The sequence below is a fragment of the Chiloscyllium plagiosum genome, unplaced genomic scaffold (genome assembly GCF_037043375.1).
Source record: "Chiloscyllium plagiosum isolate Xiang-an unplaced genomic scaffold, Cpla_swu_hap1 HiC_scaffold_44, whole genome shotgun sequence".
In the NCBI taxonomy this organism is placed as follows: Eukaryota; Metazoa; Chordata; class Chondrichthyes; order Orectolobiformes; family Hemiscylliidae; genus Chiloscyllium; species Chiloscyllium plagiosum.
The window spans coordinates 48,151,870-48,179,108 of record NW_028270182.1 but is presented as its reverse complement, the minus strand read 5'-3'; the positions used below and the strand labels follow the sequence as shown (position 1 = coordinate 48,179,108).

The following is a 27,239-nucleotide window of genomic DNA, read 5'->3' as shown; positions in this document are numbered from 1 at the left end:
TTTAATCCTATAATTATTTTCGAGCTTGTAATTTTAGACAACTTTTCTTTTAGGTACATGTGTAAAGATGTAGAAATGTTGCACTGAGTGGTACCAAATCTGAGATTAGTCTCTCATCTGATAGTAACATGCTCTGACCCTTCGACATGTGTATTGGCATAAGTCTATGCCAGTTATTTTTCTGAAGCCTGTGATTCCTGATGAAGGGCTTATGCTCGAAACATCGGCTCTTCTGCTTCTCGGATGCTGCCTGACTTGCTGTGCTTTTCCAGCACCACACATTTCGACTCTGATGTCCAGCTTCTGCAGTTCTAACGTTCTCCTTTTGAGTAGATTAAACCAAAAATATTTTTTGTTGATCAAAGTGCAACAGAAACCAATTCATGAAATTCAGATATCTCACATTTACCTTAACTACGTGAAGGCTAAGACGTTACCAAATTACTGTCAGTAATTGAAACCACACTGACAAACTCGTGTATTATCAGTAATTTAGTAACCCTGTATTATGCAGATCGCTGAAAGACATTTTTGCACCCACCTTCCCCATGCCTCCTGTTGATTTGTTGTTCTTTTCAAACTGCATGTAATGCCATTCAACTATTGTTAGGTTACATAAAGCTGTGCCATGGGGCAGTGCCAATTGGATCACTATACATCCTTCCAAATTCTACTTTCCTTCTGCTTTGCCTGTATGTTGTACTTAGCGAGAACAAGGTCATTGACCAGAAAGATTAATACTGCCTGACCTTTAGAGTATTTTCAGATATCATGCAGCTGCATTATTTTGATTTGCACTCTGCCATTTATTATTCTCACTTGTTTCTTTGTGAAAGATTACAAAATTAACTTGGATGAATGAATTAATGATTTCCTTTACCAATGTTTGGAGAAAAAAATGTCAGCATTTCAAGTGCTGGTAAAATAAAATAAACGGATAACTAGTAGAAAGGGTTTAGAGGGATATGGAACAAATGCTGGCAAATGGAACTAGATTAATTTAGGATATCTGGTCAGCATGGGCAAGTTGGACTGAAGGGTTTCATTGCGTGTTGCGACTTCATAATCTCAATTATTAAAGAAGCTGAATACTTCGGGGAGGAAAAGGAGGATTTTTTGCAGAGAATACACCTGAAATAATGATCGAGGTATATCAAACTTACATTGAAGACTCCAGAGGAAAAGGTAATGAAACAATGACCAACGTTTTGTTATCTGAATAACTATGTATCATGTGATTTGTTTCGCACAAAATATTTCGTTAGGATCTAGTGAACTATTAAGACGTGTTCATTTTTAAAATTAAGGCAGCTTGATTGTTAACTTCTCTTGCTTAAGTGTTTTACTCCCACTGAATCATTGCACTTTAAAAGGTAACAAACTTCTTATCTGTTCTGGGCACTGAACATATGGAAGTCAATTCTGAAGGAAAACATCCTCATTGGTAATGTTCCCACATATGTGGAGTAATTGCTTCTGGTCACTCTTCAGGTTATAGAGGCTAGGAAGGAAATGAGTTGGCCAAAGTTAGCAACATCATTTGGATGGACTGTGCTCATTGGGGAAATTTGCAGGATCTGTAGAAGAAACACGTGTTTCAGAGTGTATGCAATAAACCTGAACATTGTTATTTTTTCATAGAGCTTGGGACCTGACGAGAGCAGAAATGAAGTGAGTATTTTTTTTTTTATATTTACGAGCTTGCCAAATTATTGTTGCTCAATGCAGGTAACATTATCAAAACACATTTCACACTCCCCAGCTCGGAAGTTGGTCCCGGTTTTGTCAGTCCATCCATTCCTATGGATAAGAGGTATTTTAAATGTGAGCACTCCATTTAAATATTTGAATTAATCACTGATGTATTCAAGTCCTCTTGGATTCTTAATTTCAAATTACTCAATGTGATTTTTTTTGTCTCCTCTGAATTTGCAAAGCACTGGGCAATTCTGGAATATTCCAAATATTTACAATAGATGCATTTACGTTATTGAAGGCAACCTGGCAGATTTGAATACCATTCAGGTAGTCAAAAACAATACATAAATAACTTTATGAATTGCTCACTGTACATCAACAGCGCAAGCCAAGTAATATTGAAACCACAGATTGTCTCCCACGGATTCCCAAATCTAAACAGTGCATTCCAGGTATGCTCACTCTCACCAGTCTCCCAAACTACTCCCAGAATTTAGAAAGCGCACATACTGCCTTCCAAAGATAAATCTGCTGTCACAGACTTCACTCTTGTTGTATACAATAACATTTATTGATCAGTTCTTTAACGTGACAATTGATTTTACAAACAATTTATATATATTTTTAATTCCTGAAGAAATGTGATGTCAGCCCTTTGTAGAAGTGAATGGAAAGTGTGATGTTTGCTTGATCTTTGGCTCTATGTATCAGACTGAACTGAACCTTTAGCAAGATGTGGGATGTTTCCCACAAACTTTGTTTAAAAAAGCAAAGATTATGCTCTGAGATTTAAATGTTGAATCAGGTTTAATAAAAATCCTTTCAATAATTGAATTTGACTTCAGCTCCTTTAAAGAGACATGCACTTGGCCTTCACTTTTGTGACATGTGATCATTCTTTGGTAAAAGTGGCTGTGTGCAACACTGCAGGATGTTGTGCTGAAGTGCCTCATTGGGTGGATGAGCTTTATTACTGGTATAATTTGGCTAATTTTGAGATGGAATGTTACTTTGAGTTAAAAATTGTTTTTGAACTGAGGCGTGCTTGTGTAATTCAAGTGTGGAAACTATGCTCATGATTGCAATGAACCTTTCACTTTTGGAGATTAGTATTTTTCCGATCTGTTTTGTAAATAAAGTTCACTATAGAAAGCACAGTGCTGGAGAACCGCAGGTCCAGCAGCATCTCTGAGGGGAATAAAACATTGTAAGTTCCAAGTCCAGTGAAAATTTGTCCGTTCAGACGAAGAGTCAGTGAACTTGAAATATAACATTTTTTTCTCTTCACCGATGCCCTCAGAACTGCTGAGTTTCTCCAGCACTTTGTTTCTGGGGTTCAGATCTCCAGCACCTGCAGTTTATTGTTTTGTTATAGATTTGACTTGGGGAGCGAGAGGCAGCAACTGTGATCAACGAGGATAAAACTCCCCAACCACGGAAAACACACTGGTTCTTTATACTTTGCAAAACACTACTGTAAATAAGAAATACGATTAAGCTAAGTGCAAGAAGGCATACCACCTGCCTTGTCTCAAACTGGCTACTCATCGTTGAGGACTAATCTGTCAGAATTGTGTTTGCTTTATTCCTTTGAGATCACAGTCCACAAATGTCCCAGTTCCAATTCCTGGGCCAGGCCGGGTTACCACATTGCAGTGGGGTAGGGAGCTTTGTGTCAGCCTGAAGTTTTTGTTAAGAGCATCATTGCAGGTTGAGGTTGACGGTTTTGACTAATAGTGTGTCATAAAACTTGGAGGAAATCCTTCTGAATGTATTGATTTACTGGACTGAGCCTGTTTACATGCAGCCCTGTTAGTATTGCTGTAATATTCTAAGTAAAGAATCATACAACACCAGGTTATAGTCCGACAGGTTTTATTGGAAACACACTAGCTGTTAAAGCGCTGCTCCTTCATCAGATGATTGTGGAGGGCACAATTCTAAGGCACAGAATTTATAGCAAAAATTTATAGTGTGATATTACTGAAATTATCCATTGAAAAATACCTTGGTTGTCTGTTCAGTGTTTCATCTGTTCGAATACCATGATAGTTTCATTTCTTTCATGTGTAAATCACAAAGCCTTTTTTAAAAAGTTGCATTCCTGACAGTGGCCCACCAAATCACTCATTGTATTAATCACTGCACAGTCTCAACAAAGGAATGAAACTGGATGGACCACATTACATCTTCCAATGTACTGGAAAATACAACAACACAATCAGTCCTCTTGACCCTGCAACGTCCGCCTCACTGTGGGCCAACAACAGCAGCAGAACTGTACTCCAGCCCAATCTGAAATCTCATGGCCTGGTATATCCCCCACTCAACCATTAACATCAAGCCAGGGGATCAATCCTGTTTCAATGGAGAGTTCCACAGGGCATGCCAGGAGCAATGATGGAAATGTGTTGCTGGAAAAGCGCAGCAGGTCAGGCAGCATCTCGGGAACAGGAGAATCGACGTTTCGGGCAATAGCCCTTCTTCAGGAATCCTGATTCCTGAAGAAGGGCTAATGCCCGAAACGTCGATTCTCCTGTTCCCTAGATGCTGCCTGACCTGCTGCGCTTTTCCAGCAACACATTTCCATCTCTGATCTCCAGCATCTGCAGACCTCACTTTCTCCCCATGCCAGGAGCAATACCAGGCATACCTAAAAATGTGGTGCCAACCTGGTGAAGCTACAGTGCAAGCAACACCAAATAGAACTATGTGATCCAACAACCAATGGATCAGATCTGAGCTCTGCCACACTTAGTCAGGAATGGTGATGGACAATTAAATAACTCATTGCAGGAAGCATCACAGATATCCCCACCCTTACTGATGGAGGGGCGTCACACATTCATTCAACAGATAAGAGGACAACATTTCAGCAATTTTCAGCCAGCAGTGCCAAGTGGATAAGCCTTCTCCATTTATCCATGACATCACAGATGTGAATCGAATTGGTTGAAAACTCATTTCAAATCAGATCAGGAAATGGACAGGTAGTGTAAAGGCTATGGGCCCTGCCAGAATTGTGGCAATAATACTGATGGCTGTGCTACAGAACTTGCTACACACCAAGACAAGTGCTGCTCTAGCACTGGCACCTACCGACATTGGGAAATGTTTCCCAGTGTTGTTCAACACAAAAACGCAGGACACATCCAACCCAGCCAATTTCCCTCCATCAGGCCACACTCGCTCAGCAGTGAAGTGATAGAAGTTGTCATCAACTGTGCTGTCAAGCACATGCTCATAATAACCTGCTCAGTGTCGCCAAGTTTGGGTTCTTCCAGGGCCAATCAGCTCCTGAGCTTGTTACAGACTTTATTCACAAACTGACAAACAGCTGAATCCCAGAGCTGAGGGTGACAGCCCAGTCCCACTCCAAGACCACTATTTCGACTTCACTGATATCACCTAACCTCACCACAGTCTCAGCTCATTTACTGAAACTCTCCTTCATTCCTTTTGTTAACTAAAGATTTCATTATGTAAACCCACTCCTGGCCAGCATCCCACAATCACCCTCCATATAATATCCAGAATATTGAAAACTGTACCGCCCAAGTGCTCACTTGTACCAGAACTTGCTGATCCATCAAAAGGCTCCCATTTATAAGCAACAACAATTTACTTTCACACCCTTGACTTAATTCCGGGCTGTAATCATTCCTATCTTCCTGCACCACACACCCTTTCATATCTCAATAACTCATTTTAGTTTAGACTCCCAATGATGTGTTTATTTTTGAGTTCAGCTGTGTGACTGTTTCTATAGATTCCAAGGCAACAAATTCTTTGAGGTATGTAGAGAAGAGGTGTTGGAAATCCTGGAAAAGGTGAAAATAGATAAGTCCCCTGGGCCTGATGGCATTTATCCTAGGATTCTCTGGGAAGCAAGGGAGGAGATTGCAGAGCCATTGGCCTTGATTTTTATGTCCTCTTTGTCTACAGGAGTAGTCCCAGAAGACTGGAGGATAGCAAATGTGGTTCCCTTGTTCAAAAAGGGGAGTAGGGATAGCCCTAGTAACTATAGGCCGGTGAGTCTCACTTCTGTTGTGGGCAAAGTCTTAGAGAGAATTGTAAGGGATAGGATTTATGCACATCTGGATAGGAATAATGTGATCAAGGATAGTCAGCATGGTTTTGTGAAGGGCAAGTCGTGCCTCACAAACCTTATTGAATTCTTTGAAAAGGTGACGAAGGAGGTTGATGAGGGGAAAGCGGTAGATGTGGTATATATGGATTTTAGTAAGGCGTTTGATAAGGTTCCCCATGGTAGGCTACTGCAGAAAATACGGAGATATGGCATTGAGGGTGAGTTGGAGGTTTGGATTAGAAATTGGCTGGATGGAAGAAGACAGAGGGTAGTAGTTGATGGCAAAGTTTCTTCATGGAGTGCCGTCACTAGCGGTGTTCCGCAAGGATCTGTTTTGGGACCATTGCTGTTTGTCATTTTTATAAATGACCTGGAAGAGGGGTTAGAAGGTTGGGTGAGCAAGTTTGCGGATAATACGAAAGTCTGAGGAGTTGTTGACAGTGAGGAAGCATGTGGCAGGTTACAGCAGGATATAGAGAAGCTGCAGAGCTGGGCAGAAAGGTGGCAGATGGAATTCAATGTAGCTAAGTGCGAGGTGATTCACTTTGGGAAGAATAACAAAAAGATGGGGTACTGGGCTAATGGTCGGATACTTGGTAGTGTGGATGAGCAGAGGGATCTTGGTGTCCATGTACACAGATCTCTGAAAGTTGCCACCCAGGTAAATAGTGCGGTGAGGAAGGCATGTGGCGTACTGGCTTTTATTGGTAGAGGAATTGAGTTCCGGAGTCCTGAGGTCATGATGCAGTTGTATAAGACTCTGGTACGGCCGCATCTGGAATATTGTGTGCAGTTTTGGTCGCCATACTATAGGAAGGATGTGGAGGCATTGGAACGGGTGCAGAGGAGGTTTACCAGGATGTTGCCTGGTATGGAAGGAAAATCGTATGAGGAAAGACTGAGGCACTTGGGGCTGTTTTCACTAGAGAAAAGAAGGTTTAGGGGTGACTTGATTGAGGTGTACAAGATGATTAGGGGGTTAGATAGGGTCGACAGTATGAACCTTTTCCCGCGTATTGAGTCGGGTATTACAAGGGGGCATAGCTTTAAATTAAGGGGGGGTAGATATCGGACTGATGTTAGGGGTAGGTTCTTCACTCAGCGAGTCGTTAGTTCATGGAATGCCCTGCCAGTAACAGTGGTGGACTCTCCCTCTTTATGGGCATTTAAGAGGGCATTGGATAGGTATATGGAGGATAGTGGGTTAGTATAGTTTAGGTGGGCTTGGATCGGCGCAACATCGAGGGCCCAAGGGCCTGTACTGCGCTGTATTCTTCTATATCTATATCTATATTTAACATGGTCTGGAATTCCCACCCTCTAAGTTCTGCTTTCTTCCTTTAAGACATTCCTGAAAAATTGCTTATTTGGCAATGGTTTTGGTCACCGGACATAATATTCTCCAGCTGTGGCCTTATGTCAAAAGTTCTCAATATTTTTGAGAAATTAAAAACATGTTGATTTGTACAGATATCTTCTACATTTCACTATTGCTGAATGAATAATCTGTAATGTCTCCTACCCAACCACGTTGTGGGAGCGCCTTCACCATTCAAACTGCAACTGTACAAGGAAGTCAAACATCACCCTCTACACAGGCAACAGGGCTATGGCAATGATCACTGGTATCTGTGGAAGGAGAAATACACATGATGTTTCAGGGATTGCAATATGAATTATAGGGAAAGAAAATGGTGCAGAATTTGACTGTCAGAAATAGAAGGGAAGTCCACTCGCTTATTGGAAAAACGAATTCTTGACTGTCAAAGATATTGTGGAAAACATAACCTGATAATGAGCAGCAAATGGTCACGGGCCGGGCAGCAGTCGACAATTCATTTACAAAAGAGTCTGTGAATGTAATAGTAACATACTAAACAGAGCAAAAATACACACGAGAGACTGGGGAAGCTAGATAATGAAGAAATGGACATCAAGGAGACCAGAGGTGAATCAGAACAGTGTTCACTTTTATGACTCAGATTACAAGCACCGAATCAGACTCTTCAGTCCAACCGTCGATGCCAACCAGATATTCGAATCTGATCTATTCCCATTTGCCAGCACTTGTCTGACTTTGCGCTGAACCCTTCTTATTCAAATGCATTTTGAATATTACTATTTTAGTTGCCCTTTAGGCCCCTTTTGAATTTTCCCTTCTCACCTTAAACCTATATCCTCTAGTTCTGGGCTCCTCCAACCTAAGGTAAACACCGTGTCTATTTACACTATCCATGTCACTCAAGATTTTATAAACCTCTATAACATCACACCTCAGCCTATGGCACTCCAGGGAAAATGGACCCACCTTATTATGCCTCTCCCTGCAACTCAAATCCTTCAAATCTGGCAACATCCTTGAATATCTATTCTCAAACCTTCCATGTTTCAGTGACTCCTTCTGATAGGAGGGACACCAGAATTGCAAACAGTATTCCAAAAGTGGCCTAACCATTGTTCTGTCCAGCTCCTCTACTCAATGTTCTGACCAATAAAGGGAAGCATATTGAACAACTTCTTCACTATCCTATCTACCTGTGACTCTACTTTCAAGGAACTATGAACCTGCATTCCAAGGTCTCTTTGTTCAGCAAGGCTCTTGAAGACCTTAAAAGTCATTGTGTGAGACCTGCTCTGATTTGATTTTCTAAAATGCAGCACCTCACATTTATCTAAATTAAACCCTATCTGCCACTCCGCAGCCCATTGGCCCATCTGATCAATATCCCATTGTATTCTGAGACAACCTTTATCACTGTCCACAATACCTCCAATTTTGGTGTCATCTGCAAACTTACGAACCGTACCAGTTCTATTCACATCCAAATCAATGAAATGGATGAAGAAACAAATCCAGAAACAAACACCATTCATTTCTCTGGGTTTGAATGTGCTCTGTGTAAATCCTGCCCTATGACTCTCTACCAGGGAGGGTTGCACATACATACCTCTGAACTTTGCCCCCGACAAAGCTGGCAGCCGAGCACGTGTCCAGTGAATCGTTGCCCTGAATAAAGATGGCGGCGAGCACATGATGAGGTCATTTTCCAGTTTACTGCAAAAATGGGACTATAAGTTTCAAATTTGTATTTTCCGATGTACACCAAATGTTTGTAAAACCTCTCAGCCCATACCAACACTATTTCCGTCCAACTTCCTGTTGTTTATTTCTTTCCTTAGCAACAGATCTCCATCCACACGTCCTGCACATCCGCGCCCACTGTGAGGATGATCACGTGGTATAGTCTAGTCCCGTCCCTCATTTACTCTGATTGGTCGGAGGACCAAATGCCCCGCCAGCTCCTCCAGCTCTGCCCCTGCCTTTCCATTGCTCTTCTGCTGACATCAACCACCAAGGGCCCATTGTTGCCTGGAGCATGCGCACTGCTTCGTGGCTTTTGTTGCTGTTTATCAGTTACAAGAGTGAGATACAAAGTTAAAAATCACACAACCACCTGATGAAGAAGCTGCAAAGTGAGTGCTTCCAAATAAACCTGTTGGACTATAACCTGGTGTTCTGTGAATTTTAATTTTGTCCATCCTAATCCAACACCAGCACCTGAAAGTCAAGAGTGCGGGAGGAATGCAAAATATAACAACAAAAGAACTAGGAACAGGAGAAGGCCGTCCTGCCCTTTGAGCTTGCTCTGCCATTTATTAAGATCATGGCTGATCATTTCGTGGACGCAGAACCATTTACCAACGTTCTCACCATATCCTTGAATTAATTAGTTATTTCTTTTTAAAAAAAGCTACCTTAGCTTTAAAAACGTTTACTGAACTAGGATCAACTACTTCCCTGGGCAATGAATTCCATAGAGGTCAAGAAGTTCCTTCTCAATTCAGTCCTAAATTTGCTGCTCTAATCTTGAGGTGATGCCCTCTTGTCCTGGCTTCATCTGCCAGTGGAAACATTCTCTCTACTTCTGTTTTATCCATTCCATTCATTATTTTATATGTTTCCCATTCTTCTGATTTCCCATGAATATAATCCCAATCTACTCAGTCTCTGTTAAGCCAATCCCCTCAACTCCGGATCAACCTAGTTAACCTCCCCTGCACCCCCTCTCGTGCCGGTACATCCTTGAGCAAGCAAGGAGACAGAAACTGCATGCTGTACTCCAGGTGTGGCCTCACCAGCACCCAATACAGCTGGAACATAACCTCTGCTTTTGCGCACAATCCCTTCAGCAATGAAGGCCAAAATTCCATTTGCTTTATGAATTGATTGTTGTACCTGGTGACCAACCTTCATGCAGAAGGTTACTCAGGTGACCCCTGCATAGCAAATGATGCAACTTTTTAAAATTCAAGTAATAATCTCTTTTTTAATGTTACTCCAACCAAACAGTAGGACTTTACATTTAGGAACATTCTATTCCAAATGCCAGACCATTGCCCACTCACTCAATGTATTTATGTTCCTCTGCAAAGTTGCACAGTCCTCCGCACACTTTGTTCTGCTACTTATCTTAGTGTCATATGCAAACTTTGACACCCTACATGTGATCGCCAACTCCAAATCATCTGTATCAATTCTAAATAATCGCAGTCCCAACACTGATCCCTGAAGCACACTATTTGTCATTGATTGCCAGCCAGAATAGTACTCATTTATCCCCACACTTTGCTTCCTGTTAGTTAACCAATCTTCTATCCATGCTAATACTCTACTCCTAACGCCATGCACCTTTAAATTATGCAACAACCTCTTAGACAGCACCTTGTTGAAGTCCTTTTGGAAATCCGGGTACACCGCATCCACTGGGTCCCCGTTGTCCACCTTGCTCGAAATGTCTTCCTAGAATTCCAAAAGATTTGTGAAGCATGACCTGCCCTCCATGAACCCATGCTCTGTCTGTCCAATGGGACAATTTCTATTAAGATTCCCTGCTATTTCTTCCTTGATAATAGACCCAAGCATCTTTCCCACTACAGAGAATAAGCTAACTTGTGTATAATTCCCCACCTTTTGTCCACCTCCTTTTTAAAAACGTGGCATCACTTTCGCTGCTTTCCAATCTGCTGGGACTGCCACAGAGTCCAGTAAATTTTGGAAAATTACTGCCAGTGCATTTGTTATTTCTCCTGGCATCTCCTTTAGTACCCTGGGATGCATTCCATCAGGGTCAGAAGACTTTTCTGTCATTAGCTCAATTAACTCCAACAGTCTATTTTGAGTGGGAGCAGCGGCCGAGTTGAGGTGAACCCGGGAGACTACAGCTAAGGTAAGAGTTTTTTTCAAAATTACTTACCTGTAGCGGGCATCGGTGTTTTGTTTTCTCTCTCCTTCACAGAAAGAGCGGGAGCAGCAGAGGAAGTGACGGCAAGCAGAGGGGCAGCCGGGAAGGAGAACTGTGAGTATAAATACTCACTGTTTCACCACCAACGGTCATTTTAGTGGGAGCAGCGGCCGAGTTGAGGTGAACCCGGGAGACTACAGCTAAGGTAAGAGTTTTTTTCAAAATTACTTACCTGTAGCGGGCATCGGTGTTTTGTTTTCTCTCTCCTTCACAGAAAGAGCGGGAGCAGCAGAGGAAGTGACGGCAAGCAGAGGGGCAGCCGGGAAGGAGAACTGTGAGTATAAATACTCACTGTTTCACCACCAACGGTCATTTTAGTGGGAGCAGCGGCCGAGTTGAGGTGAACCCGGGAGACTACAGCTAAGGTAAGAGTTTTTTTCAAAATTACTTACCTGTAGCGGGCATCGGTGTTTTGTTTTCTCTCTCCTTCACAGAAAGAGCGGGAGCAGCAGAGGAAGTGACGGCAAGCAGAGGGGCAGCCGGGAAGGAGAACTGTGAGTATAAATACTCACTGTTTCACCACCAACGGTCATTTTAGTGGGAGCAGCGGCCGAGTTGAGGTGAACCCGGGAGACTACAGCTAAGGTAAGAGTTTTTTTCAAAATTACTTACCTGTAGCGGGCATCGGTGTTTTGTTTTCTCTCTCCTTCACAGAAAGAGCGGGAGCAGCAGAGGAAGTGACGGCAAGCAGAGGGGCAGCCGAGACCCGGAAGCAGTTAGTGTAAGCTTAGCTGGGTTAGTTTTTTCCCCCTTTAAAAGCGTGAAGGAGAGGAACCCGAGGCACTACACGGGTAGTGCCTCCCACCCGCCCTCCTCCTCTAACCTAATAATAACATCTGTTGTGGCAAGCAGGTAAGTGCTGAATTTTGCTTGTATTATTTAGACACAGTTTTTGTTTAAACAGTTAGCTTTAGAGGGATGGCAGTGAAGGCAGTGCAATGTTCCTCCTGCAACATGTATGAGGTGAGGGATGCCATCGACGTCCCTGCCGATTACACTTGCAGGAAGTGCACCCATCTCCAGCTCCTCCAAGACCGTGTTAGGGAACTGGAGCTGGAGTTGGATGAACTTCGGATCATTCGGGAGGCAGAGGGGGTCATAGATCAGAGTTATAGGGAAGTAGTAACTCCAAAGATGGCAGATAGATGGGTTACAGTGAGGGGGACTGGGAGGAAGCAGCCAGTGCAGGGACCTCCTGCGGCCATTCCCCTCAAGAACAAGTATACCGTTTTGGATACTTGTGGGGGGGATGACTTACCAGGGGTAAGTAACGGGGCTCAGGTCTCTGGCACGGAGCCTGTCCCCGTTACTCAGAAGGGAAGGGTGAAGAGCAGAGCAGTAGTAATTGGGGACTCGATAGTTCGTGGCACAGATAGGCGGTTTTGTGGGAACGAGAGAGACTCACGTTTGGTATGTTGCCTCCCAGGTGCAAGGGTACGTGATGTCTCTGATCGTGTTTTCCGGGTCCTGGAGGGGGAGGGGGAGCAACCCGAAGTCGTGGTCCACATTGGCACCAACGACATAGGTAGGAGGAGTGCTGAGGATGTTAGACAGGCTTTCAGGGAGCTAGGTTGGAAGCTTGGAGTTAGAACAAACAGAGTTGTTGTCTCTGGTTTGTTACCCGTGCCACGTGATAGAGATTCGAGGAATAGGGAGAGAGAACAATTAAATGCGTGGCTTCAGGGATGGTGCAGGAGGGAGGGGTTCCAGTTTTTGGATAACTGGGGTTCTTTCTGGGGACGGTGGGACCTCTATAAACAGGATGGTCTACACCTGAACCTGAGGGGAACCAGTATCCTTGGGGGGAGGTTTGCTAGTGCTCTTGGGGGGGGTTTAAACTAACTCGGCAGGGGCATGGGAACCCAGATTGTAGCTTCAGGGTGCAGGGCCTGGAGTGTAGGGAGGTGAGGAACATGGCATCAATTTCCAAGGAGGGTGCCTGTAAACAGGGAAGTGGCTTGAAGTGTGTATACTTCAATGCAAGAAGTATACGAAATAAGGTAGGTGAACTTGCAGCGTTGGTTGGTACCTGGGACTTCGATGTTGTGGCTATTACGGAGACATGGCTAGAACAGGGACAGGATTGGCTGTTGCAGGTTCCGGGATTTAAATGTTTTAGTAGGTTTAGAGGTGGGGGTAAAAGAGGGGGAGGTGTGGCATTGCTTATCAAAGATAGTATTACAGCGGTGGAAAGGACGATGGATGAGGACTTGCCATCTGAGGTAGTTTGGGCTGAGGTTAGGAATAGGAAAGGCGAGGTCACCCTGTTACGAGTCTTTTACAGGCCTCCTAATAGTCCTAGAATCATTGAAGAAAGGATTGGGAAGGTGATTCAGGAGATGAGTGACAGTAATAGGGTGGTTGTTATGGGGGACTTTAACTTTCCTGATATTGATTGGGAAAGCTATAGCTCAAGTTCGTTAGATGGGTCAGTGTTTGTTCAATGTGTGCAGGAGAGTTTCCTGACACAATATGTAGACAGGCCAACAAGAGGTGAGGCCATACTGGATTTGGTTCTGGGTAACGAACCAGGCCAGGTGTTAGAATTAGAGGTAGGTGAGCACTTTGGGGATAGTGACCATAATTCGTTGATTTTTACACTCATGATGGAGAGGGATAAGTGTGTACTACAGGGCAAGAATTATAGCTGGGGTAAGGGAAATTATGATGCGGTGAGGCATGACTTAGGATGTGTGGCTTGGAAAAGTAGACTCCAAGGCAAGAGTGTAAATGATATGTGGAACTTGTTCAAGGGGCAACTATTGAGTGTCCTTGATAATTATGTACCGGTCAGGCAGGTAGGAAAGGGTCGTGCGAGGGAGCCGTGGTTTAATAAGGAATTGGAATCCCTTGTTAAATGGAAGAGGGCGGCCTATCTCAAGATGAGACGTGAAGGTTCAATTGGGGCGATTGAGAGTTATAGGGTAGCCAGGAAGGACCTGAAGAGAGAGCTAAAAGCAGCAAGGAGGGGACATGAAAGGTCCTTAGTAGATAGGATTAGGGAAAACCCTAAGGCTTTCTATAGGTATGTTAGGAATAAAAGAATGACTAGGGTAGGAATAGGTCCAGTCAAGGATAGTAGGGGGAAGTTGCGTGTGGAGGCGGAAGAGATTGGGGAGACACTGAATGAATACTTTTCTTCAGTATTCACTCAGGAACAGGGCATTGTTGTCGATGTGAATACTGAGGCACAAATAAGTAGAATGGATGGCTTTGAGGTATGTAGAGAAGAGGTGTTGGAAATCCTGGAAAAGGTGAAAATAGATAAGTCCCCTGGGCCTGATGGCATTTATCCTAGGATTCTCTGGGAAGCAAGGGAGGAGATTGCAGAGCCATTGGCCTTGATTTTTATGTCCTCTTTGTCTACAGGAGTAGTCCCAGAAGACTGGAGGATAGCAAATGTGGTTCCCTTGTTCAAAAAGGGGAGAAGGGATAGCCCTAGTAACTATAGGCCGGTGAGTCTCACTTCTGTTGTGGGCAAAGTCTTAGAGAGAATTGTAAGGGATAGGATTTATGCACATCTAGATAGGAATAATGTGATCAAGGATAGTCAGCATGGTTTTGTGAAGGGCAAGTCGTGCCTCACAAACCTTATTGAATTCTTTGAAAAGGTGACGAAGGAGGTTGATGAGGGGAAAGCGGTAGATGTGGTATATATGGATTTTAGTAAGGCGTTTGATAAGGTTCCCCATGGTAGGCTACTGCAGAAAATACGGAGATATGGCATTGAGGGTGAGTTGGAGGTTTGGATTAGGAATTGGCTGGATGGAAGAAGACAGAGGGTAGTAGTTGATGGCAAAGTTTCTTCATGGAGTGCCGTCACTAGCGGTGTTCCGCAAGGATCTGTTTTGGGACCATTGCTGTTTGTCATTTTTATAAATGACCTGGAAGAGGGGTTAGAAGGTTGGGTGAGCAAGTTTGCGGATGACACGAAAGTCGGAGGAGTTGTTGACAGTGAGGAAGCATGTGGCAGGTTACAGCAGGATATAGAGAAGCTGCAGAGCTGGGCAGAAAGGTGGCAGATGGAATTCAATGTAGCTAAGTGCGAGGTGATTCACTTTGGGAAGAATAACAAAAAGATGGGGTACTGGGCTAATGGTCGGATACTTGGTAGTGTGGATGAGCAGAGGGATCTTGGTGTCCATGTACACAGATCTCTGAAAGTTGCCACCCAGGTAAATAGTGCGGTGAGGAAGGCATATGGCGTACTGGCTTTTATTGGTAGAGGAATTGAGTTCCGGAGTCCTGAGGTCATGATGCAGTTGTATAAGACTCTGGTACGGCCGCATCTGGAATATTGTGTGCAGTTTTGGTCGCCATACTATAGGAAGGATGTGGAGGCATTGGAACGGGTGCAGAGGAGGTTTACCAGGATGTTGCCTGGTATGGAAGGAAAATCGTATGAGGAAAGACTGAGGCACTTGGGGCTGTTTTCACTAGAGAAAAGAAGGTTTAGGGGTGACTTGATTGAGGTGTACAAGATGATTAGGGGGTTAGATAGGGTCGACAGTATGAACCTTTTCCCGCGTATTGAGTCGGGTATTACAAGGGGGCATAGCTTTAAATTAAGGGGGAGTAGATATAGGACTGATGTTAGGGGTAGGTTCTTCACTAAGCGAGTCGTTAGTTCATGGAATGCCCTGCCAGTAACAGTGGTGGACTCTCCCTCTTTATGGGCATTTAAGAGGGCATTGGATAGGTATATGGAGGATAGTGGGTTAGTGTAGTTTAGGTGGGCTTGGATCGGCGCAACATCGAGGGCCCAAGGGCCTGTACTGCGCTGTATTCTTCTATGTTCTATGTTCTATGTTCTAGTCCAACACTAGCTGTTCCGTAATAATGATAGTTTCCAAATCCTCACCTATCTTTGTCTCTTTGCTAATTATTGGCAATATATTAGTTTCCTCCACTGTGATATCCCATAATTAAATGTTCCTTCTCATTTTCCAAAGGATCAACATTTACTTTAGCCACTCTTTTCTCATTCAATATAAAATTTTCCTATCTGTCTATATAGTCTGTGCTAGTTTATTTTTCTCATGTTCTATCTTACTTTTCTTTATAGCTCTGCTGTGGCTTTCTGTTGACCTTTAAAGTTTTCCCAGTACTAGTTTCAGGCTGTTTTTGGCCACTTTGCATGCCTTCTCTTTCAATTTGATTGCTTTCCTTAGATATCCATTGCAGAGTATGCCTTTTCTTACAGTCCTTCCTTTTCACTGGAATATACCATTGCTGAGCACTTTGTAAAGTGCCTTTGAAAATCTTCCACTGCTCATCAACTGTCCCACCATAAAACTTTTGTTTCCTGTCTACTTTATCCAGGTTCTCCCTCATTCTATTGTAGTTCCCTATGTTGAAGCACAGGACCCAGGTATTAGATTTTATCTTCACACTCTCCATATGTATTCTAAATTCAACCAAACAGTGATCACTTCTTTCAAGAGGATCCCTAACTCTGAGGTCGTTAATTATTCCTGTCACATTGCACAGGGCCAGATCCTGGATAGATTGCTCCCTTGTCAGTTCCATTTCATACTGTTCAAGAAAACTATCATGGATACACTTAATAAACTCAAGGCTATCCTGACTGAGCTGGTCAAACCAATCTACATGTAGATTAAAATCACCCATTTAATAGCCGTACCATTTTTACAGGCAGTAGTTATTTCTTTGTTCATTGCCCATCCCAATGTGATATTATTTGGTGGCCTGCACACTAACCTGTCAGTGACTTTCTTGTGAGAATTTTGAATGCATCAATCTGTTTCTCCTCATATACAGCAATAACAACAACTACTTGCATTGTATGGAATCTTTTACAATGGCAAATCTCCTAAGGTGCTTCATGAATGATCAAAACGTTGATTAAAGAGAATGATTTTAAAGTACATCTTAAAAGGAGGTTAGGGAGGGTATTCCACAGACTTCTGCCCTTGACAGCACCATTCGTGGAGTGATGCAGGTGGGGGCGGGTTGAAAAGGGTACGTGCAAAGGGGAAATGGAGGAGCGCAGGCAGTGCATAAGGTCTTAAGGACAGGGGAGGTTCCAGACTGAGTCTTTCTGTCAGAGAGTATGGCTGTATCATGGAGTTTGAAGCACCGCAATAGGCCCATGCATGTCACATTAGTCGAGGAGAGTATAACGGTGGCTGAGAGAACTTTTGATGAGGACTAGTCTCCTGAAGTCGTGTGGGCTGAGGTTAGAAACAGAAGAGGAGAGGTCACACTGCTTGGAGTTTTTTTTTATAGGCCTCCGCAGAGTTCCAGGGAGGTGGAAGAGAGGATTAGCAAAATTATTCTGGATAGGAGTGAAAGTAACAGGGTGGTCATTATGGGGGACATTAACTTCCCCAAAATTGACTGGAAATGCTATAACTCTAATACGTTGGATGAATCGGTTTTTATCCAATGTGTACAGGAGGGTTTCCTGACACAATATGTTGAAGGGCCGACAAGAGGGAAGGCCACATTGGATCTGGTCCTTGGTAATGAACCAGACTAGGTGTTTGATTTAGTTGTAGGTGAGCACTTTGGAGAGAGTGACCATAATTCAGTTAAGTTTAGTTCAGCGATGGAAAGGAATAAGTACATGCCACAGGTCAAGAGTTATTAATGGGGCGAGGGCAACTAAAATGCTATTAGGCAAGAATTAGATGCACAGAATGGGGTAGCAAAATGCAGGGGATGCAGAGAATGGAAATGTGGAGCTGGTTTAAGGAACAGATATTGCGTGTCCTTGATAGGTATGTCCCTGTCAGGCAGGAGGAAGTGATAAGGTAAGGGGACCTTGGTTTACTGCGGAAACTGCATCTCTTGTTAGGAAGAAGAAGGAGACTTAGGTGTTGATGAGGCAAGATGGTTCAATGAGGCGATGGAGAATTACAGATCAGCTAAGAAGGATTTAAAGAGAGAGTTAAAAAGAACAAACAGTGGACACGAGCAGTCTTTAACAAATAAAATAAAGGAGAACCCTAAAGCTTTCTATCGGTATGTGAGGAATACAAACATGATTAGGGTAGGAATAGGGCCAATCACAGACAGAATGGGAAGATGAGTGTTGACCCTGTGGAGATCAGAGAGTTGCTAAATGAACATTTCTCATCGGTTTTCACTCAGGAAAAGGAGAATATTGTAGAGGAGGAGAAAGAGGTATGAGATATTAGACTAGAAATTATCAAGGTTCGATACGAACAGGTGTTATCAATGCTGGAAGGAGTGAAAATAGACAAGTCCCCTGGGCTGGATGGGATTTATCCGAGGATTTTCTGGGAAGCTAGGGAAAAGGTAGCATAGCCTTTGCCTTGGATATTTGATTTGTCATTGTCTGCAGAATTGGTACCAGAGCACTGGAAGATTGCAAATGTGCCCTTGTTCAAGAAGGGCAATGACCCAGGTAATTATAGACCAGTGAACATTACTTCTGTTGTAGGAAAGGTTTAGGAAAGGATTAAGAGATAAGATTTATAATCATCTGGCAAACATCAATTTGATTTCAGATAGTCAACTTGGTTTTATCAAGGGCAGGTCATGTCTCACAAACCTCAATGAGTTTTTTGAGAAGGTCACCAAGCTTGTAGATGAGGGGAGGGCATTTGACGTGGTACACATGGACAAAAGTAAAGTCTTTGACAAGATTCCACATGGTAGGCTGTTGGAGAAAATGCAGAGGCATAGAATTGAGGGTGATTTTGCAGTTTGGATTACAAACTTGCTTTCTGAAAGAAGGCGGCGAGTGGTGGTTGATGGAAAATATTCAGCTTGGAGTCCAGTTACTAGTCACGTGCCACCAGGATCTGTTTTGGGACCACTGCAGGTATAGGTGAATGGATTAGGAAATTTGCAGACGACACTAAAGTCAGTGTTGTAGTGGACAGTGTGGAAGAATTTTACAGGTTGCAAGGGGACTTGGATAAACTGCAGAATTGGGCTGAGGGGTGGCATATAGAGTTCAATGCAACTAAATGTGAGTTGATGCACTTTGAGAAGAATAACAGGAAGGCTGAATACTGGGTCAATGGAAAAATTCTTGATAGTGTGGTGTGCAGAGGGATCTTTGAGTCCATATACATAGATCCCTGAAAGTTGCCACCCAGGTTGATAGTGCTGTTAAGAAGGCAAACGGTGTGTTAGGATTCATTCATGGAGGGATTGAGTTCCGAAATTGAAATACATACTGCAACTATACCAAACGCTGGTGCAGTCACACTTGGAATATTGTGTTCAGTTCTGGTGCCCATATTTCCGGAAGGATCTGGAAACATTGGAAAAGGTGCAGAGGAGATTTACCAGAACATTGCCTGGTCTGGAGAGAAGGTCTTGTGAGGAAAGGCTCAGAGACTTGAAACTCTTCCCATTGGCAAGAATAAGGCTCGAGGGGATTTGATCGAGACATACAAGATGATCAGAGGATTAGAAAGGTAGACAATGGCAGTATTTTTCCTAGGATGATGACGTCAGCGTGGGGGGAATGGGGGTGGAACCCTGTTCATGACTCCACCTCCATTCCCCCCACTTCAGTTACAGGCTCCGCCCCCACTCCCAGCTCCACACCCACACGAGATCCCAGCTCCCAGCCCTGCCGTGTTTTCACCATCCCTCCAGATCTTGCCCTCACTGAGGACGGAGGATCAGTTCTCAGCAAAGGCCTCACCTTCATACTCTCCCCCCCGTCCACATATCAATGAATTTAATACACGCCGTGACGTCGAACAATTCTTCCGTCGCCTCCGTCTCCGAGCTTACTTTCACAATCAGGACTCCTGCCCACCTTCCGAGGACCCTTTCGCCCACCTCCAACACAATGCATCCACCTGGACACCCCACGCTGGCCTATTACCTGTCCTCGACCTCTTCATTTCTAACTGCCGCCGGGACATTAACCGCCTCAACCTGTCTACCTCCCTCCCCCACTCCAACCTCTCACCCTCACAACGCGCAGCCCTCCAATCCCTCTGCTCCAATCCCAACCTCACCATCAAGCCAGCAGATAAAGGGGGCGCAGTGGTAATCTGGCGCACTGACCTCTCCACCACTGAAGCCAAACGCCAACTGAAAGACACCTCTTCCTACTGCTCCCTCGACCATGACCCCACCCCCCATTACCAAACCATCATCTCACAGAACATACAGAACCTCATCACCTCAGGGGATCTCCCACCCACAGGTTCCAACCTCACAGTCGGGATCCCCGCACTGTCCGGTTCTACCCCCTTCCCAAGATCCACAAGCCTGACCACCCTGGCTGACCCATTGTCTCAGCATGCTCCCGCCCGAGTTAACTCATCTCTACCTTCCACGACACTGTCCTATCCCCCCAGTCCGGGAACTCCCCATATACGTTCGAGACACCACCCAAGCCCTCCACCTCCTCCAAGACTTCTGTTTTCCCGGCCTGATTGGGGAAACTCCTCATCTTCACCATGGATATCCAATCCCTCTACACCTCCATCCGCCATGACCAGGGCCTCCAAGCCCTCCGGTTTTTCCTCTCCCGACGTCCCCAAAAGTACTCTTCCACCGACATTCTCATTCGTTTGGCCGAACTGGTCCTCACCCTTAACAATTTCTCCTTCGAATCCTCCCACTTCCTCCAGACCAGAGGGGTAGCCATGGGCACATGAATGGGCCCCAGCTATGCCTGTCTTTTTGTTGGCTATGTAGAACAGTCGATCTTCCGTCATTACACCGGCACCACTCCCCACCTCTTCCTCCGCTACATTGATGACTGCATTGGCGCCATCTCGTGCTCCCGCGAGGAGGTTGAGCAATTCATCAACTTCACCATAAACATTTCACCCTGACCTTAAACTTACCTGGACCATCTCTGACACCGCCCTCTCCTTTCTTGACCTCTCCATCTACATTAATGACGACCGACTTGACACTGACATTTTTTACAAACCCACTGTTCCCACAGCTTCCTGGATTACACCTCTTCCCACCCTACCTCTTGCAAAAATGCCATCCAGTATTCCCAATTCCTCCGCCTCCGCTGTATCTGCTCCCAGGCGGATCAGTTCCACCACAGAATACACCAGGTGGCCTCCTTCTTTCGAGACCGCAATTTCCCTTCCCACGTGGTTAAAGATGCCCTGCAGCGCATCTCATCCACATCCTGCACCTCCCACTCAGACCCCACCCCTCCAACCGTAACAAGGACAGAACGCCCCTGGTGCTCACCTTCCACCCTACCAACCTTCGCATAAACCAAATCATCCGCCGACATTTCCGCCACCTCCAAACAAACCCCACCGCCAGGGATATATTTCCTTCCCCACCCCTTTCTGCCTTCCGCAAAGACCGTTCCCTCCGTGACTACCTGGTCAGGTCCACGTCCCCCACAACCCACCCTCCCAACCTGGCACCTTCCCCTGCCACCGCAGGAATTGCAAAACCTGCACCCACACCTCCTCCCTCACCTCTATCCAAGGCCCGAAAGGAGCCTTCCACATCCATCAAAGTTTTACCTGCACATCCACTAATATCATTTATTGTATCCGTTGCTCCGGATGCGGTCTCCTCTACGTTGGGGAGACTGAACACCTCCTAGCAGAGCGCTTTAGGGAACATCTCTGGGACACCCACACCAATCAACCTTGTGGCCCAACATTTCAACTCTCCCTCCCACTCTGCTGAGGACATGGAGGTCCTGGGCCTCCTTCACCGCCTCTCTCTCACCACCAGACGCCTGGAGGATGAACGCCTCATCTTCTGCCTCGCAAAACTTCAACTGCAGGGCATCAATGTGGACTTCAACAGTTTCATCATTTCCCCTTCCCCCACCTCATCCCAGTTCCAAACGTCCAGCTCAGCACTGTCCCCATGACTTGTCCTGACTTGTCCTACCTGCCTATCTTCTTTTCCACCTATCCACTCCATCCTCCGACCGCCCCCGACCTATCACCTTCATCCCCTCCCCCACTCGCCCTATTGTACTCTATGCTACTTTCTCCCCACCCCCACCCTCCACTAGCTTATCTCTCCATGCTTCAGGCTCTCTGCCTTTATTCCTGATGAAGGGCTTTTGCCCGAAACGTCGATTATACTGCACCTCAGATGCTGCCTGAACTGCTGTGCTCTTCCAGCACCACTAATCCAGAATCTGTACCCCATCACATCACTTTGCCCCACAATCGTGGTATCTGGCTGTGCACAATGAGGAGTGGCACAGTCTGTACTGGGATGCCCTGGGGCCCTGAAACACATGATAAAGACTAAAATTACCAGAGCATTGAGAGTCCCACCACATTGTTTGCATGTTCTATTGTTTTTACTCTGTTCCTGACTTCCCTTGTTTTTTCTTAATAAAGTTGTAATTATACACACCTGCACAAGCTGTGAAATGAACTCAGGCATCTCGATCCAAGATTCGGGATATTTTCACCACATCACAAGGCATCGACTCTAACTTCCCTTGTCCCTTAGCCTGCTGAGTCGCGCCTGAATCAACTCCGCAATTGGGAGGAAGGGGCGGAACAGGAGGACCGAGCAGCGGCCGGTCGTCTAACTAGAGTGAGTGAGGAGCGGGGCCAAAGCATTCTCGGGGAGTGAACGCTTCAGGATTGGTCAGAAAGCAAACTATTTTGCAGGATTGATCATTCTCACTACACAGTGGAGCATTAAACCTCTCCCATGAATCAATGTGATATTTCTAAGAAATAGTTGAGATGTAAATCTGATAACGTACATGAGGGAGATTTAAACATTCCTTAGATAAACACATGGGTGATTTCGCAATAGTGTAGGGGACGAGCTGAGAATAATTCACAGGTCTGCGTGAATAATTCACAGGTCGGTTTACACAACTCGAGTAGGAAACTTATTTTCAAACTCCCAGAACGACTGGTAATTTACATACCTGGCTAGTATGGTTAAGTTGGACCGAACAATCTATTTGCATACTAATCATCTCAATGACTGTAACTCGACAGAGCAATTATTAATTCTCCACTCCAGAGAGACGAGGCAGCACAGGTCAGGAATGTCGACTGGGATTTTTCAGATCTCTGTGGGCTCAGTGCCATTCTATATGTGTAACCCTCAAAGCATTAGTCTAATTTCCCATTCTGCCTATTTCAGTGTCTTCTACAGGTACTCATGGAGTTCCTGACTCAATAGACTTGCCAACTGCTGGTTGGGACGATGGTTGGTCAGCCAGAAAGACAAAGCCAGGGAGGTCGAGAGTCTACAATAAATCCTGCTGCCAGGTAAGATCATTCCAGTGCACAGAGCAGAAAGTAATAAGAGGGATCCAAACATCAGCTAACAAGACATGACATCGAGAAAGTGCTGGAGAGGGAGCACAGTACAGACACAACCCAGGCTCAATCACCACGCCTGCTGCAACTTTTGTTATAATAAGACAGAATCAGGAGTTCCCAGTTATCAGTCCAGGCCTGTGCTTTCTTAGGGAGCATCAGAACAACTGAGGGGAAAGCAGGCCTCCCACGAGAGGGTAGTAATGCTGCCTGGGATCTTTCCGTTCTCTATTCCCTCTCCAACACTGTATCTATGGCTTGTATTGAGGACCAGTTTCTTCAATCATTCTAACTCCTATAACAGTTCCTATCTCTGTCATCTCCTCCCCTCTCACCAATTATTTCACATATTTGAAACCTCCAGTCCAGATGACCATCCGTATCGCTGTAACTTGCTTCAGTCTCTACAACATGCCTTGTCTCGATAGTCTCCTCCTCCAATAACTGGAGACATCGGGTCTGTTTCTGTGCGGCATGACTCTTCGGCCGAGGTTTCCTAAATGGAATGAGTCGCTTTTGTCTGTGTTTGGCTCATATCCCTTCAAACCTTCTCCTCTCCATGTACCTGCCCGAGTGTCTTTTCCATGTTGTAAATGTACTTGTTTTTACCATTTCCTCTGGCAGTCCATTCCATCTATGCACCATCCTCTGTGGATAATGTTGCCCTTCAGCTCCCTCTTTAAATCCTTGCTCTCTCACCTCACGTTTATGCCTCTAGCTTTGGACTCACCTACCCTTGGCAATTCACCTTACTTAGACCCTAGATGGTTTCATAAACCTTTATAAGATCACCCCGTGGCCTCCTCTGCCCAGGAGAAATATTGACGACATTTGTTACCAATATCTCCAACTCATGTACTCAATGCTCTGACCAATGAAGACAAGTGTGCCAATTGCCGCTTTCAACACCCTGTCACCCTGTGATGCCAGTCCAAGGAACAATGTAACTGCACCTCTTGGTCTATCTATTTTCAACAACATTGTCCAGGGCCCAACCATTACCCGTGTTAGTCCTCCCTGGTTTGTCTTAATTAAATCCAACACCTGAATTAAACTCCATCTTTCATTCCTTGGCCCAGTTGATTAACGTCCCCTTCGATAACTATATTCCCTGCCCACTCTTCCACTAATCTTGGTATCCATAAACATACTAACAGGGACTCCTATATTTTCACACAAATTGTTTATGTAAGTGGTGCACAACAGTGGTCCCAGCACCAATCCTTACAGCACGTTGCTGGTCAGAGGCCCCAGTCTGAACAAGAACTCTCTCCCACCACCCTCCGTCTCCCACTGTCATCCCAAATTGTATCCAGTTGGCTAGCTCTCCCTGATCCCTTGTGATCTACCCTTACTAACCAATGTATCATGCTACATCCTGAACAAGGGTTTGCGAAAGCCAGAAACAACATCTGTTGCTCTGCCTTCGTCTATCTTCTTGGTCACATCTTGAGCAAAATCCAGTCAAGTTTGTGGGACATACTTTCCCATGCACAAAGCCATGCTGGCTGTCCGCAATAAGGCCTTATCTTTCCAAATGCATGGACGGCATACCTCTCAGAATGCCCTCCAACAACTGACCCACCCTGATGTCTCGCTCATCAGTCTATAGTTCCCTGGCTTTCTCTTGCAGCCTTTCTTAATTAATGCACAACATTATAATCATAGTCAGAGTTATACCGCACTGTTCGGTTAACGCTAACCATACTCTAAAACGGATCTCATGACACCTGCCTGTTCCTGCATCATATCCCTTCAAACCTTTCCTATTCCTGTACTAATCCAAATGTCTTTTGAACATTGTAATTGTCCCCATGTTCACCCCTTTGTTGTGAAGTTCATTTCACACACAACCCACCCTCTGTGTAACAATGTGCCTCTCGTGTCTTTTTTTTTAAATGTCTCTCCTCTAAACTTAAAAATGTAATGCCTTGTCTTGAAACTCCCCTGTCCATGGGAAAAGACAACTCCCATTAACTCCATCTATCCCCCTCATGATTTTATAAACGTCAATGAGGTCATCTGTCAACATTCAGGTTTCAGTGAAAAATACCAACCTATTCAGCCTTTCTTTATACTGAAGCCTTTCGTACCCAGCCACATCCCAGTAAATCTCCTCCCAACCCTTTCCAGCTTAATAATATCCTTCCTATAACTGGTCGACCTGAACTGGACACAGTATTCCAGAAGAGCACTCACCAATGGCCTGTATAATCTCAATGTGACTTCCCAACTCCTATATCCAAAGGACTGAGCGATGAAAGCAAGTGAGGCAAGCACCTTTTTTTAAACTATCCTGTCTCTCCATGTTGCAAACTTCAAAGAATTATGTAGCTGAACCCTGAGGTCCCTCTGTTCTACAACACTACCGAAGGTCTTGCCATTAATTGTATAAGTCCTGCCCGGGTTTGTTGTACCAAATGCATTACCTCGCATTTATTCAGATTGAACTCCATCTACAGTTTTTCAGCCATTCACACATTTCATCAGGATCCCTTTGTAATCTCAGAAAACCTTCACTGTCCACAATGCCACCCTCCAGTCTAACAGCCTATCACATGCTGATCTCTATGGTACAAATATCTCTGCTAGGGGCCCTACAATTTCTTCACCAGCTTCCCACAATGTCCTGAGATACATTTGATCAGGTCCTGGGGATTTATCTACCTTTGTGTTTTAAAACCTCCAGCACCTCCGTTTCTATAATGTGGACTCATTTCAAGACATTGAGTCATAGAGATGTACAGCACGGAAACAGGCCCTTCGGACCAACTCCAGCATGACGTTTCTAGTTGCATTTGCCACAATTTTGCCAATATCCCTCTGAACCTTTGGTATTCATACACCCATCCACATGCCTTTTAAATGTATTTCTATCAGCCTCCACTATTGCTCTGGCAGCTTATTCCATCCACTCTGCGGGAGCAAGTTGTCCTTTAGACCCCTTTGAAAAGTTTCCCTCGCCTGGGGAAATGACCTTGTCTATTGACCCTGTCGATGACCATCATGATTTTAAACACCTTTTATCGGTTAACTCCTCAGCGTCCCATGTTCCAGTGAAAACAGCCCTAGCCTATTTAGGCTTTTCCCTGAAGCGCAAACCCTCCAACCCTGGCAACATCTTTGGTCATTTCTTCTGAAGCCTTTCATGTTCCACAACATCCTTCCGATGGCATTGAGACCAGAATTGCACACAGTATTCCAATAGTAGTCAGGCCAAACACTGTTTAGTTCCCTGAGCGCCCCAGTCTTTATCCACAGTAAGTTCCAAAGTGAAATATTTGTTTCGGATCTTGTAGTTTCACACATCGTTGGCTTCATTGATCATTAAGGATACCGGGTTTGTCCCGAGCTCTTCTTTTGCTCTTAATACACTTGTAGAGTCTCTTTGGATTCTCCTTAACTTTCTCTGCCAAAGCTATCTCGTGTCCCCTTTTTACATTCCTGATTACCATCCTAAGTGTATTTCTACAGCCCCGATGCTCCTGAAGGGATTCCCTTGAGTCAGTCAGTTATATCTGACATGTGACCCCTTTTCTCTTGACCAGAGCCTCGAAACTCAGTCAGCATTGAGCTGCACACTAACAGGAACACGCTGGCGCTGAACCCTCCTTTTATCGCGGTTTTAAAATATTCTACTTGCCAGACTTCCCTTTATCTGCAAATACCCTCCCCAGATCTACTTTAAAAATTCATATCTTATACTATCTTGCTCCATTGAATAACATTAACTTGTGGACCAGGCCTGTCCTTTTCCATCGTTATTTTCAAACTAATACAATTGTGGTAACTTTCTAAAGTGCTCCCCCACTAACACCTCAGTCCCGTTCCCTACCTTGTTTCCCAAGGGGAGGTCAGGTTTAGCCCCATTCTCCAGTTGGGCCACTTGCA

At 44.7% G+C, this 27,239-nt stretch overlaps 1 long non-coding RNA gene across 1 annotated transcript; it reads right to left on the bottom strand.

Moving 5' to 3' along the window:
- Nucleotides 1-22,540, bottom strand: LOC148137398 (uncharacterized). Its single transcript, XR_015754368.1, has 3 exons — nt 22,417-22,540; nt 7,311-7,417; nt 1-322 (listed from the first exon to the last, which is right to left on the bottom strand). It is a non-coding gene; the product is annotated as an uncharacterized LOC148137398 (long non-coding RNA).
- Between the last annotated feature and the right edge of the window lie 4,699 nt (nt 22,541-27,239).